Here is a 21,653-nt window from a genome sequence, read left to right as displayed (position 1 = left end):
AGATGGCTCTCAAATATATCATCACAAATTCCACCAGTTTTCTTTGGGTGTTATATGGTAACATATTCATCTCTAACTGAAAACAGTAAGATTTGTTGGAATGAAGCAGGACTCATGGGGGCCACCCCAGAGAAATAAATCTCAGCACTTTCAGAAGAGCCAGGGGAGCTGTGTTCTTTTGGGCTCAGCTTGGCTCACCCAGAGAGTGATCCTCTCTAAATAGCAGAAGGAAAATCCAAGTCCCTTAGAGATGAGCAGCTAAATCCATTTCCAAGTCACTTCTCACTTGACTGGATGTGCTGCTCCTTGTGTATGTCACTCTCAGAAAGGCTATTTCCTCAGACTAATTATGAAGCCATTCTTTCTGTCCTTCTCTTTTCCTCCTCTCTCCTCCTATACCAGTGATGGAGTGAGTAGCCATTCCCTTTTCTCCAGGGGATCTTTCTAAGCCAGAGATTGAACCTGGGTCTCCCATAATGCAGGCAGATTCTTTACCATCTGAACCACCAGGGAAACCCCATACCAGTGTTACCAAATTTAAACTCATTCTGCTCACCACATAACAGACAAATATAAACCCAGACCAACTGGGAGATCAGTTGTTGTGGCAAGGAATAACAACTTTATTAGGAAAGCCAGCAGACATAGAAAATGATAGACTAATGTCAAGAGAACCATCTTCCCTGACTTGGAATTCCAGCTTATTTTATCCTAAAACAGGAAGTGGTGTGATTGGTTGTTGCAAACTTCTTGTTGTCAGAATCTTTTATTCTTGAGCTGTCCCTATAGGTCAGGTCATGAGGTTCCAGTAAACCTCAAACAAGACAAATGTTATTCTTAAAATTCAGCATTCAAAAAACTATGATCATGGCATCTGGTCCCATCACTTCATGGCAAATAGATGGGGGAAACATGGAAATAGTGACAAATTTTATTTCTTTGGCTCCAAAATCACTGTGGATGATGATGGAAGCCATGAAAATAAAAGACACTTGCTCCTTGGAAGAAAAGATGTGACCAACCTAGACAGTGTATTAAAAAGCAGAGACATCACTTTGGTGACAAAGGTCTGTCTAGTCAAGGCTATGGTTTTTCCAGTGGTCATGTGTGGATATGAGAACCGTAAAGAAGGCTGAGCACCATAGAATTGACAGCTTTGAAATGAGTTGCTGGAGATGATTCTTGAGAGTCTCTTGAGCAGCAAGGAGATCAAACCAGTCAATCCTAAAGGAAATCAACCCTGAATAGTCATTGGAAGGACTGATGCTGAAGCTGAAGCTCTAATACTTTGGCCACCTGATGCGAAGGGCTGACTCTTTGGAAAAGATCCTGATGGCTGGAAAAATTGAGGACAAGAGGAGAAGGGGATGACAGAGGACGGGATGGTTGGATGCATCACTGAATCAATGGACATGAGTTTGAGCAAACTCTGGGAGATGGTGAAAGACAGGGAAACCTGTTGTGCTGCAGTCCATGGGGTAGCAAAGAGTCGGACATGACTTAGTGCCTGAACAACAGAACAGTCTTTGTTCTGCAACGTTTTATCTCTGTGTGAATGGGAAGTTGTGATACCTTTAAGGATCAGAGCCTTGAGAACAGTCTATCCTGTATATTCCAGACTATAGTCACCATTCTTTTACAAAAGGTGTACAGCCAGCATGACAGACAGCAGAGCACAAAGGTTAAAGTAAAAGAAACAGATCCAACATGGGGTCAGATTTATTTTTCCCTATTACACTAGGAGACATCTGTAAAACGGTAAAACACCCCAAGTGACGTAAGTAATTATACTGAGAAACAAGAGGGCAACAAGTAAATGTACAGTTCACCAGCTTCTTTATAGACTTTCTAATAGAACCTGAGGGGGTTTGGTTCAAAGTTTATGCATTCTAACTTGAGTGTACATATTACAAAAATATTACATATCTAATAGATGGTGGAGGAGGAAATTGAAGAGAACAGAGGGAGGGATGGAAGGAAGAGGGGAGAGAGACCTCTACTTACCCATTCATAACTGCTGAGTCAAACTCTTCACATCAAAAGTGAAAGTGCTTGTTGCTCAGTCATGTCCAGCTCTTTGCAACCCCGTGAACTATATCCCACCAGGCCCCTCTGTCCATGGGATTCTCCAGGTAAGAATACTGGAGTGGGTTGCCATTTCCTTCTCCAGGGGATCTCCCCAACCTGGGATTGAATCTGGGTTTCCCTGAATTGTGGGCAGATTCTTTACAATATGATCACCAGGGAAGGAGCTTCACATCAAAGTAACAACAACAAAACAAAAAAAAAAATGGAGTAAATCTGTAAGAGAGACAATGTGTGTCACCCCAAATCTTTTAGAACCTTAGGTAGATAATACTTTGAGGAACTTTAAACTAGAGAGGAAAAGGACTAGAAAGGAAAAGGGGCTTTTATAATGCAGGAATATTATACTGACTTAGGTGAACTGTTAAGATGAAGACAAAGCAATGTACATAAAAAGATGTGTTGTTGCTGTTTGGTCGCTAAGTCAGGCTTCCCTGTCCTTCACTATCTCCTGGAGTTTGCTCAGACTTGTGTTTATTGAGTCGATTATGCTATCTAATAATCTCATCCTCGGTCTCCCTCTTCTCCTTTTGCCTTCAATCTTTTCTAGCACCAGAGTATTTTTCAATGAGTCAACTCTTCGCATCAGGTGTCCAGAGTGTTGGAGCTTCAGCTTCAGCATCAGTCCTTCCAATGAGCATTCAGAGTTGATTTCCTTTAGGATTGACTAGTTTGATCCCCTTGGAGTCTAGGGGACTCTAAGAGTCTCCTCCAGCATAACAATTCAAAAGCATTTCATTGAGCTATGCAAGCCCCTTTGCCACGACAAGATGCGACCTCCATATAAAGAAAGATCACAGGTTTTTCAGCCACTATGTAGGTTTCAGTTGTGGCTATGACTCAAAATGTGTCTTTGGCAAAAAAAAGCAGTATTCTGATCAGTTACACAATTAAGTGTTCATAGATGAACTAAAAACAACTCCTGAAAAGAAGCTTCTCTTGAAAAGGAGATAATTTATTCTGTGGTTGCTCAGTAAGAAAATATTGTGTGATGCAGAGGGAAAAAAACAACCACTAAGTTGAAGATATTGGTAGATGCAATCTGTAAGAATCTTCCAACTCTTCCAGAATGTTCTAAGAACTCTGAAGTCTAGGAGGTTACTTCTTAAAATTAAAACATTTATCTTTTCAAGGCTGCTTTCAATTATAAGCCGCATATAGCTAGAAGTCCTACAAAGCAATTCAGTACAATTCATCATCAAAAGTTACATTTTGACAACTAGTTTACTTAGTGGTCATAATATGAACTTTAAAGGTTTAAAGCTAGATATTCATTGGATGATTGAGGTTTTAATGGTGGGAATTTAATGACAACATTTAATTTTATTTTTAAAATGTTTTCTAACATGTCCATGTCTTAGGACTTGTCAGATGCTAAGATGGGTAGAACCTAGTGAAAAATAGAGGAAATACAATGAGAATATCAAAGCAGGAAAGAATTAGATAACACAGGCTCTGCTGAGCTAAGGTAAGAAATCATATTCTAGCCTCAGAGCAACATGAAGCAATTAAAAAGTTTAAACTGAGGAATATATGGCCTGAATTATTATGTTTATATTGTTTTCAGTCATTGGCTCATGTGCTAAACTAAAAATTTTTTAAGGGCAGTGGTGGCAGGGATTCATCATTTTTCTTTTTCCACCCTCAGTCAACTAAAATAGTGCCTGATATACAGAACTTGCTAAACTAACCAAATAATTTAGAGGTAGATTGCAGTGCTTATGAGGGCAGATGGTAGACATCACCCGCCATGGTCTCTGCCTCCTGGTGCTCATACCCTGTGAAATCCTATTCATTTGAGCGTAGACAGAGCCTGTGACTTGTTTCTAACCAACAAAATTCACCAAATGTGATGGAAACTCATTTCCATGCTTAGGTTGGATAAGATGATAACTTCCATCTTGCTAGCAAACTAGGTAGCTTTCCCGACTTGTATACTGTGGTAGACAAGATGCTGTATTGGAGAGATCCACATGATAAGTCAGTTTCTTCTTTCTCAGTCAAGCCTTTGGACGAGACTCCCAACCTGGCTGGTGTCTTGACTACAGCCTCGTGTGAAACCCTGAAGCAGAGAACCCAGTAAAGCCACGCCTAGACTCCTGAGATCCACAGAAAGTATGCAGTAATGCATGTGTGTTGTTTGAAGTCTCTGTATTTGTAATGATTTATTATAGGACAATAGATATATAGTGTTACAAGGAACGGGTACTCAGTTCAGTCAGTCCTCATTCTACTCTGAGGATGTCTTTTCCCTGCAGATGTGGGTGTTCACAGGTCATAGCTGGGCTAAGACACCAGGTACATTGGACACAATATTAGCTAATCCATGGGTCATCTCCTGACCTCAACTGGACCATTCAGAATCTGTCTCCCAAGAAATCAACTGCCATAATCAACTGCCATATGACCCAGCAATCCCACTTCTGGGCATACACACCGAGGAAACCAGATCTGAAAGAGACACGTGCACCCCAATGTTCATTGCAGCACTGTTTATAATAGCCAGGACATGGAAGCAACCTAGATGCTCATCAGCAGATGAATGGATAAGGAAGCTGTGGTACATATACACCATGGAATATTACTCAGCTGTTAAAAAGAATTCATTTGAACCAGTTCTAATGAGATGGATGAAACTGGAGCCCATTATACAGAGTGAAGTAAGCCAGAAAGATAAAGAACATTACAGCATACTAACACATATATATGGAATTTAGAAAGATGGTAACGACAACCATTTATGCAAAACAGAAAAAGAGACACAGAAATACAGAACAGACTTTTGAACTCTGTGGGAGAATGTGAGGGTGGGATGTTGAGAAAGAACAGCATGTATACTATCTATGGTGAAACAGATCACCAGCCCAGGTGGGATGCATGAGACAAGTGCTCGGGCCTGGTGCACTGGGAAGACCCAGAGGAATAGGGTGGAGAGGGAGGTGGGAGGGGGGATCGGGATGGGGAATACATGTAAATCCATGGCTGATTCATATCAATGTATGACAAAACCCACTGAAAAAATAAATAAAGAAAAAAAAAAAACCACCAACAACAAAGGTCCGTCTGGTCAAGGCTATGGTTTTTCCAGTGGTCATGTATGGATGTGAGAGTTGGACTGTGAAGAAAGCTGAGTGCTGAAAATTGATGCTTTTGAACTGTGGTGTTGGAGAAGACTCTTGAGAGTCCCTTGGACTGCAAGGAGATCCAACCAGTCGATCCTGAAGGAGATAAGTCCTGGGTATTCATTGGAAGGACTGATGCTGAAGCTGAAACTCCAATACTTTGGCCACCTCATGCGAAGAGTTGACTCATTGGAAAAGACCCTGATGCTGGGAGGGATTGGGGGCAGGAGGAGAAGGGGACGACAGAGGATGAGATGGCTGGATGGTATCACCAACTCGATGGACATGAGTTTGAGTAGACTCTGGGAGTTGGTGATGGACGGGGAGGCCTGGCATGCTGCGATTCATGGGATCGCAAAGAGTTGGACACGACTGAGCGACTGAACTGAACTGAACAGAGAGACATTATTAATTGTCAGGACCAAGCAAGCATCTAGCAGGTAGACGCCAGAGTTAAACAGAGGATACTGTTAAACATCCTGCTATACACAGGCGAGCCTCTCTGCCCCCTAACAAAGAATTATCCAGTCTAAAATGCCAACAGTGCCACCCAAACTGACAGAGTGGTCCCCTCAGTCCATGTCACCTTTAAGGTTAAATAAAGGTTGTACTAACGTCTCTTCCATTCATTCAAATATGATTTACAAAGAACCTACTATATTCCCTATGTGCCAGATGCTGTGGTAGGTGCTCAAGTAGCATTGAGGAGGAAGGTCAAATCAACACCCAGGAGCAGAGAGAGGAAGTGGCTTGGACGTCAACAGTTGGAAAAGAGAAACAATGGCACATTGCCACTGCCACTCTAGAAAAAAGATTGAAATGACATACTTTGACTGGTGAGGGTACAAGTCAATAATTGGATCTCTGTCAAAGACAATAGCAAAGTGGATGAACTTCAAAGAATCTCCTATAGATTTAGCCAAAAAGCTAGATCTCATCTATACAAATTTTTAAACCATAATTCAGGTATGAAAAAAAAATAATTTTCAAACTTCTTAGTCCCATAAACATAGCCCTTCATTATATATTAAGAGAATTGAGTTAAATTTGTGGACTATATATATATATAGTCCTCAAATATGTGTGTATATATATATATATATTTGATCAAGAATTTGCATTGTGGAAACTTGAGTATATAGGACATTGTCCCTAATCATGAGATAGTGGTTAAAGAAATTGATCAGTGATCAGAGTTTCAGCTGGAAGTGAAGAAAGATTAAAATTGCTTGTAATTTTGAAAGAACGTATAGAAAATACACAGATTTCTCTTTGTTTCAGGAAATAGAAACTAAAGGAAGAATAAAGTGTAATAAAAATCTTCTTTTCTATTTGTAAAATAAATTGATTAGAAAGAACATATTCTTAACCTCCCAGCCTCCTTTGAAGATATAACTGTTTAGGACCCTACAAAGAAGAAAAAAAAGAAAGAAACTGAAGAAATGAAAGTGAGAAAACTCACTTATCTATGTTGCTGCCATTCCATCCTCCTTCAGAAGAGGACAGCAGTCAGGGGGAGGCGGGGAAAAAAAAAAAGAAGAGGACAGCACTAAGGAACAGGACAGAAGACAGTAAGCCTTCTCATTGAATATCATAAATAAACCACATTAAAAGAAAGACATTTGGATACAAGAAACACTCAGATAAAACATTTAGAAAGCTATTTGTTGGCAAAATTCAAAGTTACAGCTTGAATTATTATTTATTATGATTTATAAGTAGCTCCACATCATCCATCAACACAATACTAATACTACAGGAAAATCACCAAAAATCTAATGAGGCCTTAAGTTAACCTGTTTCCTTTCTAAAAGAAGCAGCTTTCTGGGCTCCCAATGAGGCATAAAATAATACTCAAAACATCAATGGTAATTCAAGGCACCAGGAGGCAGCAGTCACTCCAGCTCTAAAGGCTGGAATCTGATTAGCATGACATTCCTGGCTTGGTGATGAGAGCATGGAAATTTGAATAGCCACTTTCCTTGTCTTAAATGTGCATGTATTATCACAAGAGATGGAGAAACTGACTTGTAAAGTTGAAATAAGATGCAAGATTGTTTTTCTGTGTGGTCTTTCTTCTTGACGTCTAATTCAAACTCTTTGCAAAGTCTACCAAAAACACAGTGAGAACAATGGTGATCTCTGAATTGTTTCAACCTCTTCTTTTTTCACCCCTCAGTGTACACAGACATAACCACCAAAATCTAAATTATACCCTTAATTGTGAAAAGGATGCCTTACAAAAAGTCTCATGTGTGGATTTATGGTAGGATTTGACCCAATATCCTGTCTTAGGAAGGTCCAGTTTTGTTTGCTTGTCACATCTTTCTGGTTCAATAGGGAAGCCTGGCATGCTGCAGTCCACGGGGTTGCAAAGAATGGGACATGACTTAGTGACTGAACAACAAATGTTAGTATATTCTGGGGAAAAAATAAAAAAACAAAAAACCTAGGATTATACAACACATTTTGAAAATAGGAGACATTAAGAATTTTTCCATTCAGGGATCTTTTTCTATAGTGTGTATACTTTAATCATCACTAGATGATATTTATGCAAATACATTTTGTCATTGTTCAGTCACTAAGTCATGTCCAACTCTTTGCAACCCCATGAACTGTACCCCCCAAGGTTCCTCTGCCCATGGAATTCTCAAGGCAGGCATACTGGAGCAAGTAGGTCTTCCCATTTCCAGAAGATCTTCCCGATCCAGAGATTGAACCCGGGTCTCTCACATTGAAATTGGGTCTCCTGCATTGCTGGATGAATCACAAGCTGGAATCAAGATTGCTGGGAGAAATACCAACAACCTCAAATATGCAGTTGGTACCACTTTGATGACAGAAATTGAACAGGAACTAAAGAGCTTCTTGATGAAGGTGGAAGAGGAGAGCGAAAAAACTGGCTTAAAACTCAACAGTCAAAGAGCTATGATCATGGCATTTGGTCCCATCACTTCATGGCAAACAGATGGAGAAAAAATGGAAATAGTGACAAATTTTATTTCTTGGGTCCAAAATCACTATGGATGGTGACTGAAGCCATGAAAATAAAAGACACTTGCTCCTTTGAAGAAAAGTTATGATAAACCTAGACAGTGTATTAAAAAGCAGAGACATCACTTTGGCAATGAAGGTCCTTATAGCCAAAGCTGAGGTTTTTCCAGTAGTCATTTATGGATGTGAGAGTTAGACCATAAAGAAGGCTGAGCACTGAAGAATTGATGCTTTCAAACTGTGGGGCTAGAGAAGACTCTTGAGGGTCCTTTGGTCAGCAGGGAGATCAAACTGGTCAATCCTAAAGGAAATCGACCCTAAATATTCAGGGGAAGGACTGATGCTGAAGCTGAAGCTCCAACACTTTGACCATGTGATGCAAAGAGTCAACTCATTGGAAAAGACCCTGATGCTGGGAAAGATTGAGGGCAAGAGGAAAAGAGGGGGGTGGGGTGGTGACAGAAGATGAGATGGTTGGATGACATTACTGACTCAGTGGACTTGAGTTTGAGCAAACTCAGGGAGATAGCGAAGGATAAGGAAGCCTGTCATGCTGCAGTCCATGAGGTTGCAAAGAGTTGGACACAGCTTAGTAACTGAACAACTCCTGCATTGCAGGCAGATTCTTTACCATCTGCACCACCAGGGAAGCCTAACTGATAGGGTACCCAGTTATTTAAGACATCTGTTGTTAAAATAACTCCAGAAGAGAAACTTATTTCAAGAGCAAAGTTATTTCAAGCAAACTTATTTCAAGAGCAAAAAAAAAAAAAAAAGAAGAAGAAGAAGAAGAGTAAGTCCCCTACACTTGAACCTCCAAGTTGTGAACTTTCAAAGATGTGAATGTACATTGACACATCCAACCATGTACATTAGTTCATGTTTCTGTGTACATTGTCACACGCATGCATGCATCCTCTACAAGTCGTTGTACTTTGGTGCAGAGTGTTGTACACAGTACCAAAGTACAGTGTCTTATTTCAGGCCCGAGATGTCCAGAAGCAAGCGTAAAAGCAGCAGTGATATAGCTGGCATTGGCATGATGAGAAAGAAAGAACTACTGCCCAGACATCACTGGATCAGTTTTTCAAGAGTGTAGATAGACCTGAATCCAGCAAGGACCAGAACCTTTGCTATCAGTGTCAAGTGAGTGAAATCGCAGCTCGCCCTGCATCTCCTATTTCTGACAGTCTTTCTGCTCCACCATGTCTCTGTCTCCTCTCCTTCTTACTGTCAGTAACTCTTCTTGACTGTTTACTTGATGCCAGGTCCCACATGCCAGTTGTTATACTATGCTACTGTACTTCTCAAGGTACTGTACTATAAAATTAAAAATGTTTTCTTTATTTTTTGTGTTTGTTTTTTTATGTATTATTTGTGTGGAAAGTGTTATAAACCTATTACAGTACAGTACTGTATAGCCAATTGTGTTATCTGGGTACCTAGGCTAACTTTGTTGGACTTAAAATGGAATTGAACTTACAAGTGCACTCACAGAATGGAACTTGTTCATATATAGGGCACTTGCAGTATTCAAGTGTCATATAATTCAGGTGTAGAAACTGTGAGGCAGAATCCTGAACTTTAAGGGAAAAAATTAACATTTTTATCAATGAAATAATTGTGCTTGGGAGGTGGGACTGTGTGGATCACAATAAACTGTAGAAAATTCTTCAAGACATGGGAATACCAGACCACCTGACCTGTCTCTTCAGAAAGCTGTATGAAGGTCAGGAAGCAACAGTTAGAACTGGACATGGAACAACAGACTGGTTCCAAATAGGAAAAGGAGTATGTCAAGGCTGTATATTGTCACCCTGCTTATTTAACTTATATACAGAGTACATCATGAGAAACACTGGGCTGGAAGAAGCACAAACTGGAATCAAGATTGTCCAAAGAAATATCAATAACCTCAGATATGCAGGTGACATCACCGTTATGGCAGAAAGCGAAGAAGAACTAAAGATCCTCTTGATGAAAGTGAAAGAGGAGAGTGAAAAAGTTGACTTAAAGCTCAACATTCATAAAACTAAGATCATGGCATATGGTCCTGTCACTTCATAGCAAATAGATGGGGAAACAGTGGAAACAGTGGCTGACTTTATTTTGGGGAACTCCAAAATCACTGTAGGTGGTGATTGCAGCCATGAAATTTAAAAGATGTTTGCTTTTTGGAAGGAAAGTTATGACCAAACCAGACAGCATATTAAAAAGCACAGACATTACTTTGTCAATAAAGATCCGTCTAGTCAAAGCTATCGTTTTTCCAGTAGTCATGTATGGATGTGAGAGTTGGACTATAAGGAAAGCTGAGCTCTGAAGAATTGATGCTTTTAAACTGTGGTGTTGGAGAAGACTCTTGAGAGTCGCTTGGACTGCAAGGAGATCCAACCAGTCCATCCTAAAGGAGATCAGTCCTGGGTGTTCATTGGAAGGACTGATGCTGAAGCTGAAACTCCAATACTTTGTCCACGTGATGTGAAGAGCTGACTCATTTGAAAGGACCCTGAGGCTGGGAAAGAACGAATGCAGGAGGAGAAGGGGATGACAGAGGATGAGATGGTTGGATGGCACCACCAACTCAATAGACATGAGTCTGGATAGGCTCCGGGAGTTGGTGATGGGCAGGGAGGCCTGGCGTGCTGCAGTTCATGGTGTCACAAAGAGTTGGACATGATGACTGAACTGAACTGAGAGTATGATAACAACAAAAGTAGCTTGATTTATAGAAAACATTAATACAGCCTAAAACAAAACACCTAAGTCATTTTTATGACAGTGAAAACTACAGCGTAGCAAATATAAACACATTAGACTACAGTAGAAAAGACAAGGAATTAGACAAGCTCTGGCTTCAGCTCAAATATTAATTCCAAATAACAGAAACCATCTGAGACACTTGGTGGAGAATGAGTTATGGACCAGAGCTGCATTCACTAGGACAAATACTGGTGCTGCATCAAATTAAATCTCAGAGACAGAGTTATGGGTTAAGTTGAAAAGAATAGCTTTATTGCTTTGTCAGGCAAAGGGAGCTAGAGCAGGCTAATGCCCTCAAAGCTGTGTGTCCCAGCCTGAAGAGGGTAGTGAGGAGGTTTACAGTCAGGGTCCAAAGAGGGCATGATTAGTTTGTGGATGTTTTTCTGATTGGTTGGTGGTGAAGTAGATGGGAGTCAGTATCATCAACCTCTGGTTCTAATCATTTTGGTACCTATGTGCCTGTGGGCAGACTACAGTTAACTTTTACAACCGGGTGGAAGTTTCAGTATCTGCAAAACAGTTCAAAAATATTTTTATGTGTATCCCCTGAGGGGGAACCAGGACCCTGTCCCAAGGCTGCACTGTGGTTTCTTGACTGCTCTTCTCTTATCTCTGAATCTGCTCCCTTCTCTGATTAGCAATTATTTGAACCTGACCTTTGGAACTCAGGGAATGTCATGGAAGCTGAATGAAGCTTGTGTGCCTGTACCTGCTCAGTCAGTCAGCTGTGGCTGACTCTTTGCAACCCAATGTACATAGCCTGCCCAGCTCCTCTGTTCATGAAATTCTCCAGGCAAGAATACTGGAGTCGGTTGCCATTTCCTTCTCCAGGGGATCTTTCCAATCCAGGAATCAAACCCATGTCTCTTGTATCTCCTGCATTGGCAGGCAGATTCTTTACTGCTATGCCATCTGGGTGGCCCAAATGAAGCTTATTGCCTGCAGACAAGAGACAGGGGTCTTGGAAAGGCTTTTGTGTCCTGGAGCCCCACAGAGCCCTGCTTGGTTTCAATACTGATTAGCAAGTTTTACCATAGATGGGCTTGGGAAGGAGCATGCTTAGAGGTGGAGAGTGGGAGTCGTTCATGTGTAGTGTCTCTGTCCTAAGCAATGTGCCCCACAGGTGGTCAGCTCTGTGATTTTCCCCATGTGATTTTTTCACCTTCAGTAGTTGTAAAACAACAGTATTGGATGATTTTATATCTAAGATTATTTTCAGTTTTATCAATTTAAATCTGTGTAAAGGGGACTTCCTTGGTGATCCAGGGGCTAAGACTCCATTCTTCCAATGCAGGGGGCAGGGGTTCCATCCTGGTGGGAACTAGACCCCACATGCTGCAATTGAGGTTTCACAAGCCTCAGCTAAGACCCAGCACAGCCTTAGTAAGTAAGCAAATAAAAGATCTTTTATATTTTTTTTTAATTTTTCCTGAATTTTTATCTTAGTGAAACATCATTGTGCAAATCCACATTTCTATCTTTTGATGTACAGCAAACATTATTTTTACAAATGGCATTGCAGTGATTATAATTAAAAGTATTTTTTAATGTGTAATTCACATTTGATTTTTTTTTTTTGTTTGCTTTTGTTTTTCTTTTTTTATTACTTGGAGGCTAATTACTTCACAACATTTCAGTGGGTTTTGTCATACATTGATATGAATCAGCCATAGATTTACACGTATTCCCCATCCCCATCTCCCCTCCCACCTCCCTCTCCACCCTATTCCTCTGGGTCTTCCCAGTGCACCAGGCCCGAGCACTTGTCTCATGCATCCCACCTGGGCTGGTGATCTGTTTCACCATAGATAGTATACATGCTGTTCTTTTGAAATATCCCACCCTCACATCCTCCCACAGAGTTCAAAAGTCTGTTCTGTATTTCTGTGTCTCTTTTTCTGTTTTGCATATAGGGTTATTGTTACCATCTTTCTAAATTCCATATATATGTGTTAGTATGCTGTAATGTTCTTTATCTTTCTGGCTTACTTCACTCTGTATAAGGGGCTCCAGTTTCATCCATCTCATTAGAACTGGTTCAAATGAATTCTTTTTAACGGCTGAGTAATATTCCATGGTGTATATGTACCACAGCTTCCTTATCCATTCATCTGCTGATGAGCATCTAGGTTGCTTCCATGTCCTGGCTATTATAAACAGTGCTGCGATGAACATATACTAACAATGAAAAAACAGAAAGAGAAATTAAAGAAACAATACCATTCACCATTGCAACAAAAAGAATAAAATACTTAGGAGTATATCTACCTAAAGAAACAAAAGACCTATACATAGAAAACTATAAAACACTGATGAAAGAAATCAAAGAGGACACAAACAGATGGAGAAACATACCGTGTTCATGGATTGGAAGAGTCAATATTGTCAAAATGGCTATTCTACCCAAAGCAATCTATAGATTCAATGCAATCCCTATCAAGCTACCAATGGTATTTTTCACAGAACTAGACCAAAGAATTTCACAATTTGTATGGAAATACAAAAAACCTTGAATAGCCAAAGTAATCTTGAGAAAGAAGAATGGAACTGGAGGAATCAACCTGCCTGACTTCAGACTCTACTACAAAGCCACAGTCATCAAGACAGTATGGTACTGGCACAAAGACAGAAATATAGATCAATGGAACAGAATAGAAAGCCCAGAGATAAATCCACGAACCTATGGACACCTTATCTTCGACAAAGGAGGCAAGGATATACAATGGAAAAAAGACAACCTCTTTAACAAGTGGTGCTGGGATAACTGGTCAACCACTTGTAAAAGAATGAAACTAGAACACTTTCTAACACCATACACAAAAATAAACTCAAATTGGATTAAAGATCTAAATGTAAGACCAGAAACTATAAAACTCCTAGAGGAGAACATAGGCAAAACACTCTCCGACATAAATCAAAGCAAGATCCTCTATGACCCCCCTCCCAGAATATTGGAAATAAAAGCAAAACTAAACAAATGGGACCTAATGAAACTTAAAAGCTTTTGCACTACAAAGGAAACTATAAGTAAGGTGAAAAGACAGCCCTCAGATTGGGAGAAAATAATAGCAAATGAAGAAACAGACAAAGGATTAATCTCAAAAATATACAAGCAACTCCTGCAGCTCAATTCCAGAAAAATAAATGACCCAATCAAAAAATGGGCCAAAGAACTAAACAGACATTTCTCCAAAGAAGACATACAGATGGCTAACAAACACATGAAAAGATACTCAACATCACTCATTATCAGAGAAATGCAAATCAAAACCACAATGAGGTACCATTACACGCCAGTCAGGATGGCTGCTATCCAAAAGTCTACAAGCAATAAATGCTGGAGAGGGTGTGGAGAAAAGGGAACCCTCTTACACTGTTGGTGGGAATGCAAACTAGTACAGCCGCTATGGAAAACAGTGTGGAGATTTCTTAAAAAAACTGGAAATAGAACTGCCATATGACCCAGCAATCCCACTTCTGGGCATACACACTGAGGAAACCAGATCTGAAAGAGACACGTGCACCCCAATGTAAAAGATCTTTTAAATCTGTGCAAAGTATACACACACATTTTAGGAAATCAACACTTAAGAGTATTGAGAACATGAAAACATTCTAAATATACAACCCAAATTCTTGTTTTTTCCTTCAAAAAAAAAAAAAAGACTGAGGAGATATAATTCAGGATTGTTGTAAAATCTGATGGAAAAGACAATTAAGGCTTTTGCTCAATGAGTAACATTACAATCATCCTCCATACATGGAAGTATAAAAACAAAATGTCAAAGTATTCCAAGAAGAAAATATTGTTTATTATTTTCACAGCAGTAGCAAGAATAATTCCAAAAAGAAGCCTCACGACTTAACATGAAATATTGAGCAGTTTAGAGATCCGCCTAAGTACTTCCCTTGCTATTAAGGATTATATACCACACGTAACATATTTATTAATCACAAGTACAGATCCATCAATATTTTGTTTATGTTCCACTTTAATAGTAGAAAAAATATAGTCAAGATACGAAAGGAAAGAAAGGTTGTAGTGATTATGGCAAGATGTCTCAATATGAAGTGTTTTAAATCAAACCTGAACCCTAGGTATCTACTGATCTGTGTTGACAAAAACTTTAAAATATGCTCCAATTTAAGCCTCAAACTACTGAAAACTTACTGATAAAATGGAGGTGATGGGACAGAACCTCTATACTTCCATCTTCTTTTTTCTGGTTTTTTATAGCTGAAAGGAATAAAGTGTAAGGAGATATGCATATTTTTTCTACCTAGAAACTGTTTTAATTAAAAAAACATTCTAGAGGACTTGCCTGGTGGTCCAGTGGTTAAGACTCTGCCCTCCAATACAAGGGATGCAGGTCAGATGCTTGGTTTGGAAGCTAAAATCCCACATGCTGCCAGAGAGATTAGCTGATGCACCACAACTACTAAATCTATGCACCACAATGAAGAGCCCAGGTACCACAACTGAGACCTGATGCAGCCAAAAATAAGCTTCATTATTAATTTTTAAAATGGTTCTAATATTGAGAAAGAAAATTTTACTAGAGCTATTCAATGAATATAGTAAAGTTGCAGGATATAAAGTTAACACACAGAAATCCCTTGAATTCCTATACACTAACAATGAGAAAACAGAAAGAGAAATTAAGGAAACAATTCCATTCACCATTGCAATGAAAAGAATAAAATACTTAGGAATAAATCTACCTAAAGAAATAAAAGACCTATATATTGAAAACTATAAAACAATGATGAAAGAACTCAAAGATGACACAGATAGATGGAGAAATATACCATGTTCATGGTTTGGAAGAATCAATATAGTGAAAATGAGTATACTAGTCAAAGCAATCTATAGATTCAATGCAATCCCTATCAAGCTACCAATGACATTTTTCAGAGAACTAGAACAAATAGCTTCACAATTTGTATGGAAATACAAAAAAAAAAAAAAAAAAAAAAAAAAACCTCGAATAGCCAAAGCAATCTTGAGAAAGAAGAATGGAACTGGAGGAATCAACCTGCCTGACTTCAGACTATACTGCAAAGCTACAGTCATCAAGAGAGTATGGTACTGGCACAAAGACAAAAACATAGATCAATGGAACAAAATAGAAAGCCCAGAGATAAATCCACGCACCTATGGACACCTTATCTTTGACAAAGGAGGCAAGGATATACAATGGAGAAAAGACAACCTCTTTAACAAGTGCTGCTGGGAAAACTGGTCAATCACTTGTAAAAGAATGAAATTAGAACACTTTCTAACACCATACACAAAAAATAAACTCAAAATGAATTAAAGATCTAAACGTCAGACCAGAAACTATAAAACTCCTAGAGGAGAACATAGGCAAAACACTCTGACATAAATCACAGCAGGATCCTCTATGACCCACCTCCCAGACTAATGGAAATAAAAGCAAAAATAAACAAATGGGACCTAATGAACCTTTAAAAATTTGTGCAATGAACGAAACTATAAGCAAGGTGAAAAGACAGCTTTCACAATGGGAGAAAATAATAGCAAATGGAGCAACTGACAAAGAATTAATCTCAAAAATATACAAGCAGCTCATGCAGCTCAATTCCAGAAAAACAAATGACCCAATCAAAAAATTGGCCAAAGAACTAAACAGACATTTCTCCAAAGAAGACATACAGATGGCTAACAAACACATGAAAAGATACTCAATGTCACTCATTATCAGAGAAATACAAATCAAAGCCACAATGAGGTGCCATCTTATGCTGGTCAGAATGGTTGTTATCCAAAATTCTACAAACAATAAATGCTGGAAAGGGTACGGAGAAAAGGGAACCCTCTTACACTGTTGGTGGGAATGCAAACTAGTACAGCCACTATGGAGAACAGTGTGGAGATTCCTTAAAAAACTGGAAATAGAACTGCCATATGACCCAGCAATCCCACTGCTGGGCATACACACCCAGGAAACCAGAATTGAAAGAGACACATGTACCCCAATGTTCATTGCAGCACTGTTTACAATAGCTAGGACGTGGAAGCAACCTAGATGTCCATTGGCAGACAAAAGGATAAGAAACCTGTGGTGCATATACACAATGAAATATTACTTAGCCACTAAAAAGAAAGCATTTGAATCAGTTCTAATGAGATGGATGAAACTGGAGCCTATTATACAGAGTGAAGTAAGTCAGAAAGAAAAACACCAATACAGTACACAAATGCATACATACGGAATTTAGAAAGATGGTAATGATGACCGTATATGCAAGATAGCAAAAGAGACACTGATGTAAAGAACAGACTTCTGGACTCTGTGGGAGAAGGTGAGAGTGGGATGATCTGGGAGAAGAGCACTCAAACATGTATATTATCTTATGTGAAACAGATTGCCAATCCAAGTTTGATGCATGAGACACGGTGCTCAGGGCTGGTGCACTGGGATGACCCAGAGGGATGGGATGGGGAGGGAGTTGGGAGGGGGGTTGAGGATGGGGAACATATGTACACCCATGGCTGATTCGTGTCAATGTATGGCAAAAACCACTACAATATTGTAAAGTAATTAGCCTTCAATTAAAATAAATAAATAAATTTTTAAAAAAGAAAGCCAAAAATATTAAAAGACAAAATTTGTGCTGAATACACAAAATGAGTTGTTAAGTGGCTGCAATTCTGTTCCAGCAAAAGACTGCTTTTCTTTAAGCATAGATAGGAATCATGACTAGTTAGTTGGAGAGAATAATTTAGACACACCGTCGCCACGGTAACTTTTCCTCGTTTGGGGAAGACCTTCACAAGTTCAAATACAGAGCAAGAAGACAATCTTCTTTGTCATGAGAAGACATGAGAACGTGCAATTGAAAGGTGAACTTAAACAAAACACACCAACCAGAAAAAGACGTGTGGCAGTCCACAAGTTTCCTCACAAAGGGCATTGGTTAATAATGGCAAGAGATCCAGTGAGAAGGATTATAAACGCTCTTAACTATTTTCCTATTGAGTCTTAAGTAGGTTGTTTGCCATGTAAGTCCTTGAGTCCACTAAGAACCAGAAAAGGCATATTCTCTGGAGTTTATCTGACTCTAAAATGCAAAATTTCTCCTCTCAAGGAAGATTAAATGGTAATCGATAGTATTTGTAGATTCTTGAGCAAGGAAGAAAATTTTACATAGGTTTTGATGTCTTATTAAATAACTCTTTGTACACAGTTTTCAAAAAGTCCCTTTAGGAAAGATGGCTTATTTTCCTCAAAATGTATTCCTTCTTTCTTCTACTATAAGAAAGTTGTAGCTGGCATCGTCACTGGACTGGAAAGACTTCCCAGGTGCTCTTGCAGCCTGTTCTGGCCATGGGCATCTGTCCTTTCTGGTGTGAGCTGTTTTAGCCTATGAAGTTCATGGTCTTTTCTCAGCACACAGCTGTGACCCAGTATGCACTGTGCCAATGAGGACACAACCTTGGAGGAATAAGGCCCCAAATGACTCTGTGGAGCAGAGATTCCCCGACAACCTGGATTGTTTCTGTATGAATTCTTATGTGGAAAAAGGAATACATTAATTTTTATTTAAACTGTGGCATTTGAGAGGCTCTTTGTTATAGCGACTGAAATTTTGCATTATAAGATTTTCTGCAGGTATTTGTATATGTATTGTACAACATCATATATATGATAAAACAGAAACTACTTTTATACCCTTTACCCTTATAGTCGATAAAACATTATCAATATGGTTACAGTTCTATGTGATCTTTACCAGTCAAAAAATTTCCTTTACTCAACCTCTGAAGTAACTATCAAGTAAACCTAAATTTGATTTAATTATTCCTTGATTTTTTTTTTAGTTTTACTAAACATGTCTGTTTCCTTAAACAATGTATAGACTTACTTGCATTTTATAATACTATATAAATAATATCTTCCAAAACCAAGAATCTGAGTTGCAAATGCAAAAGAATCTATTTTGGTTAGTTTAAGCAGAAAGGAATTTATGTTGAATATTAAGTAGTTCATATTAAATAAAATCTCCACAACTCTCAAAAAGGCAGAATGTGAAACTACACAATCCAATCACAACATGAAATCTTTAATGAAAACATCGATGCTTCTAAACAGCATCTGTGATCTCTGTGGAATATAGAGAAAATATTTTCTGTGTTTCTGCAAGGTTTGGGCTTCCTCAATACATTTTGCTGAAAACTGGGGATCCTGGCACAGGATGATGAGAGAATTCCAGGAAGACTGACCTAATCCTGAAGGTATGTGTTTGCATTTCAAGAGAAAATGAGGCCCAGGACCTTGGAGACATCTGTAGGTCATAAAAAGTCAAAGAGATACCCAAAGTTCATGCAGCCTCTGGAGACATATGTATGCATTCCAGAAGGTTACAGTGAGAACCCAGGATCCTCCCCATCCCATCTCCACAGAGCAGAGGTGTCTCTTGCTCCATTCAGGAGAGGAAAGGGACGGCAACTGTCCTGCGTGTAAGCACAGTCCACTTTGTTCACCGACGGAGTGTCCAGCTACTTACGAAGAAGGCTCTTCCATCTGGCTCTCACCACATCCCCTCGGGGGTAAGTGCTGAAGTGAGAGAGAGTCACACTTGTATTCATGGTAAAGTAATAAATGTGAAATCTGTCTCTGATCAAATATACCTCATGTACACTTTTAGGACAAATAAAAACGGAATATTAAAATTGCAACAAGTGCCTCAGACAAGATGCTGTACATTCCAACACGACTTCCCCCAAAACACTGTACGCGGCTGTTGTACTAACCTGATGCCATAGGTCTGGTTATTGGGGAAATCCCTTGGTTTGCGACTTTGGTGAAGGAAGTTTATTAGGAAATACACTTGAGATCAGCACCCATGAGAGAGAGTGTGTATGTAACTGGGAAGGATTCATTTTAAATTCACACTGGGTCTGCTCTGTGACTTTAATCCTCATCTTCTTGCTTTTGCTTTTGTTACTACAGGCATACATAATGGTCTGCCTCAGGGAGATAACCCTGATCTTGCCCACCTGTGAAGGACTGTGACATTCCTAAATGCTTTGTGTGCAAATGGCAGGTGACCCCTCATCTGCTGCTTACCAGCTTAGCCCAGAAATACACACTTGGGGAGGCCAGAATCACAGCTGGATGTGGCGTCTTTGTTGATATGACAGGAGATATTCCATTTCAAACCACCCGTGAAAAGACTGTTAAGGAAGTGAGCCTAACACACCCCCCTGCCTGAGGCTTGCCATTCTAGGAGACATTTGCAAGGATTGAATAGTCTTTTTTCTTTGTTTCTTCACTTCCCACCCACTTCTGATCCATAAAAGAACCTCGTCTATATTCGGGCATCCAGGACCAGACAAGATGGTTCTTTTGAAGCATTAGCCTACCAGGTTCTTGGTCAGCTGGGTCCCGAATAAAGTCACCAGTCATGGCATATAAGCTGTTTCTTGGGAGGGGGATTGGGCTGCACTTTATGGGTAATTCCTGCAGACAAACTCAGCTGAGAGCTATCAGCAGCAACACCCTGGCCACTTCTGTTATCAAGTCCAAACTTATACTGCTCGCCACAGGACTGGCCAATAAATTGGAGAGATGAACTGTTGGGGCAAGGAATAGTGACTTTATTTGGGAAGCCAACAGACCAAGAAGATAATGGACTAGTGTCCCAAAGATCCATCTTGCCCAGATGGGATTTCTTGGATGCTACTTTCTTTCATAGAATAAAGAGAGGGAGGTGAGGAGGTAGAGCAAAAAAAGATGATAAGTTATTGCAAATATTTCCTGTTTCTGGGCAGACTCCAGAGGTGATGTATTAATCTCTTCTTACCTGCAGCCATTCACAGGTGGTCTGGTCAGGGTGTTTCCTGTGAGCTAAATAAAGGTATTTTATCTTAAGGCTCATTACCTGGGAAGCAGGATTCCCTGAGATGGGGCATTATGTATACTTCAAGCTATAGGCAATATCCTTCTAGTGATTAACTAGTAGAAAAAACAATAGAATACAGAAGTAAAAGCAAAGAATCCAATATGAAGTTAGATTTGTCCTTCCCTGTTCCACTGGAGATGGGAGCCTTAGTCTTCACTGCAGATCTGGGAACTGCACAGTCCCACACCAGAACGCTTGCTCATCCTGCTCACTTCTGAATCCAAGGTCCACATGGACCTGTCTGATGGGAGGAAACTTTCAGATGTATGGCGGTTAGGAAAGGCTTACCTTATTTCAAGTGTGCATTCCACCAAGGACAAAGTGTTTTCCTGTCCCTGATAGAAGGTATCATGATACTCAGCCTGCAATCAGTTTGGTGGCCAGCACTCATGGTATGCATAGGCAAGGGTGGAGGAGGCAGAGATGGGAGAAGAAGGGGCAGTGACATCAGGATTGGCTGCTATTGCTGGAAACCTAGGCGCTGAGCAGTGCCAGTACCCTGGCCAACTTTTGTGGAGGAATATCTGCATTGAGTGATGAAATCACCATGCTAGCAAATATTAATAGTAATTTCAAATGGATGATGACAGCATACAAAGACATGACATAGGAAAATAAAATCAGGTTTAATTATCTAGTAAGGGCTTCTCTTTTTTTTTAAATTAATTTACTTTTTATTGAAGGATAATTGCTTTACAGAATTTTACTGTTTTCTGTCAAACCTCAACATGAATCAGCCATAGGTATACAAGGGCT

Source organism: Dama dama, chromosome 7 (assembly GCF_033118175.1).
Source record: "Dama dama isolate Ldn47 chromosome 7, ASM3311817v1, whole genome shotgun sequence".
Lineage (NCBI taxonomy): Eukaryota > Metazoa > Chordata > Mammalia > Artiodactyla > Cervidae > Dama > Dama dama.
Note: the sequence above shows the minus strand (reverse complement) of the source record.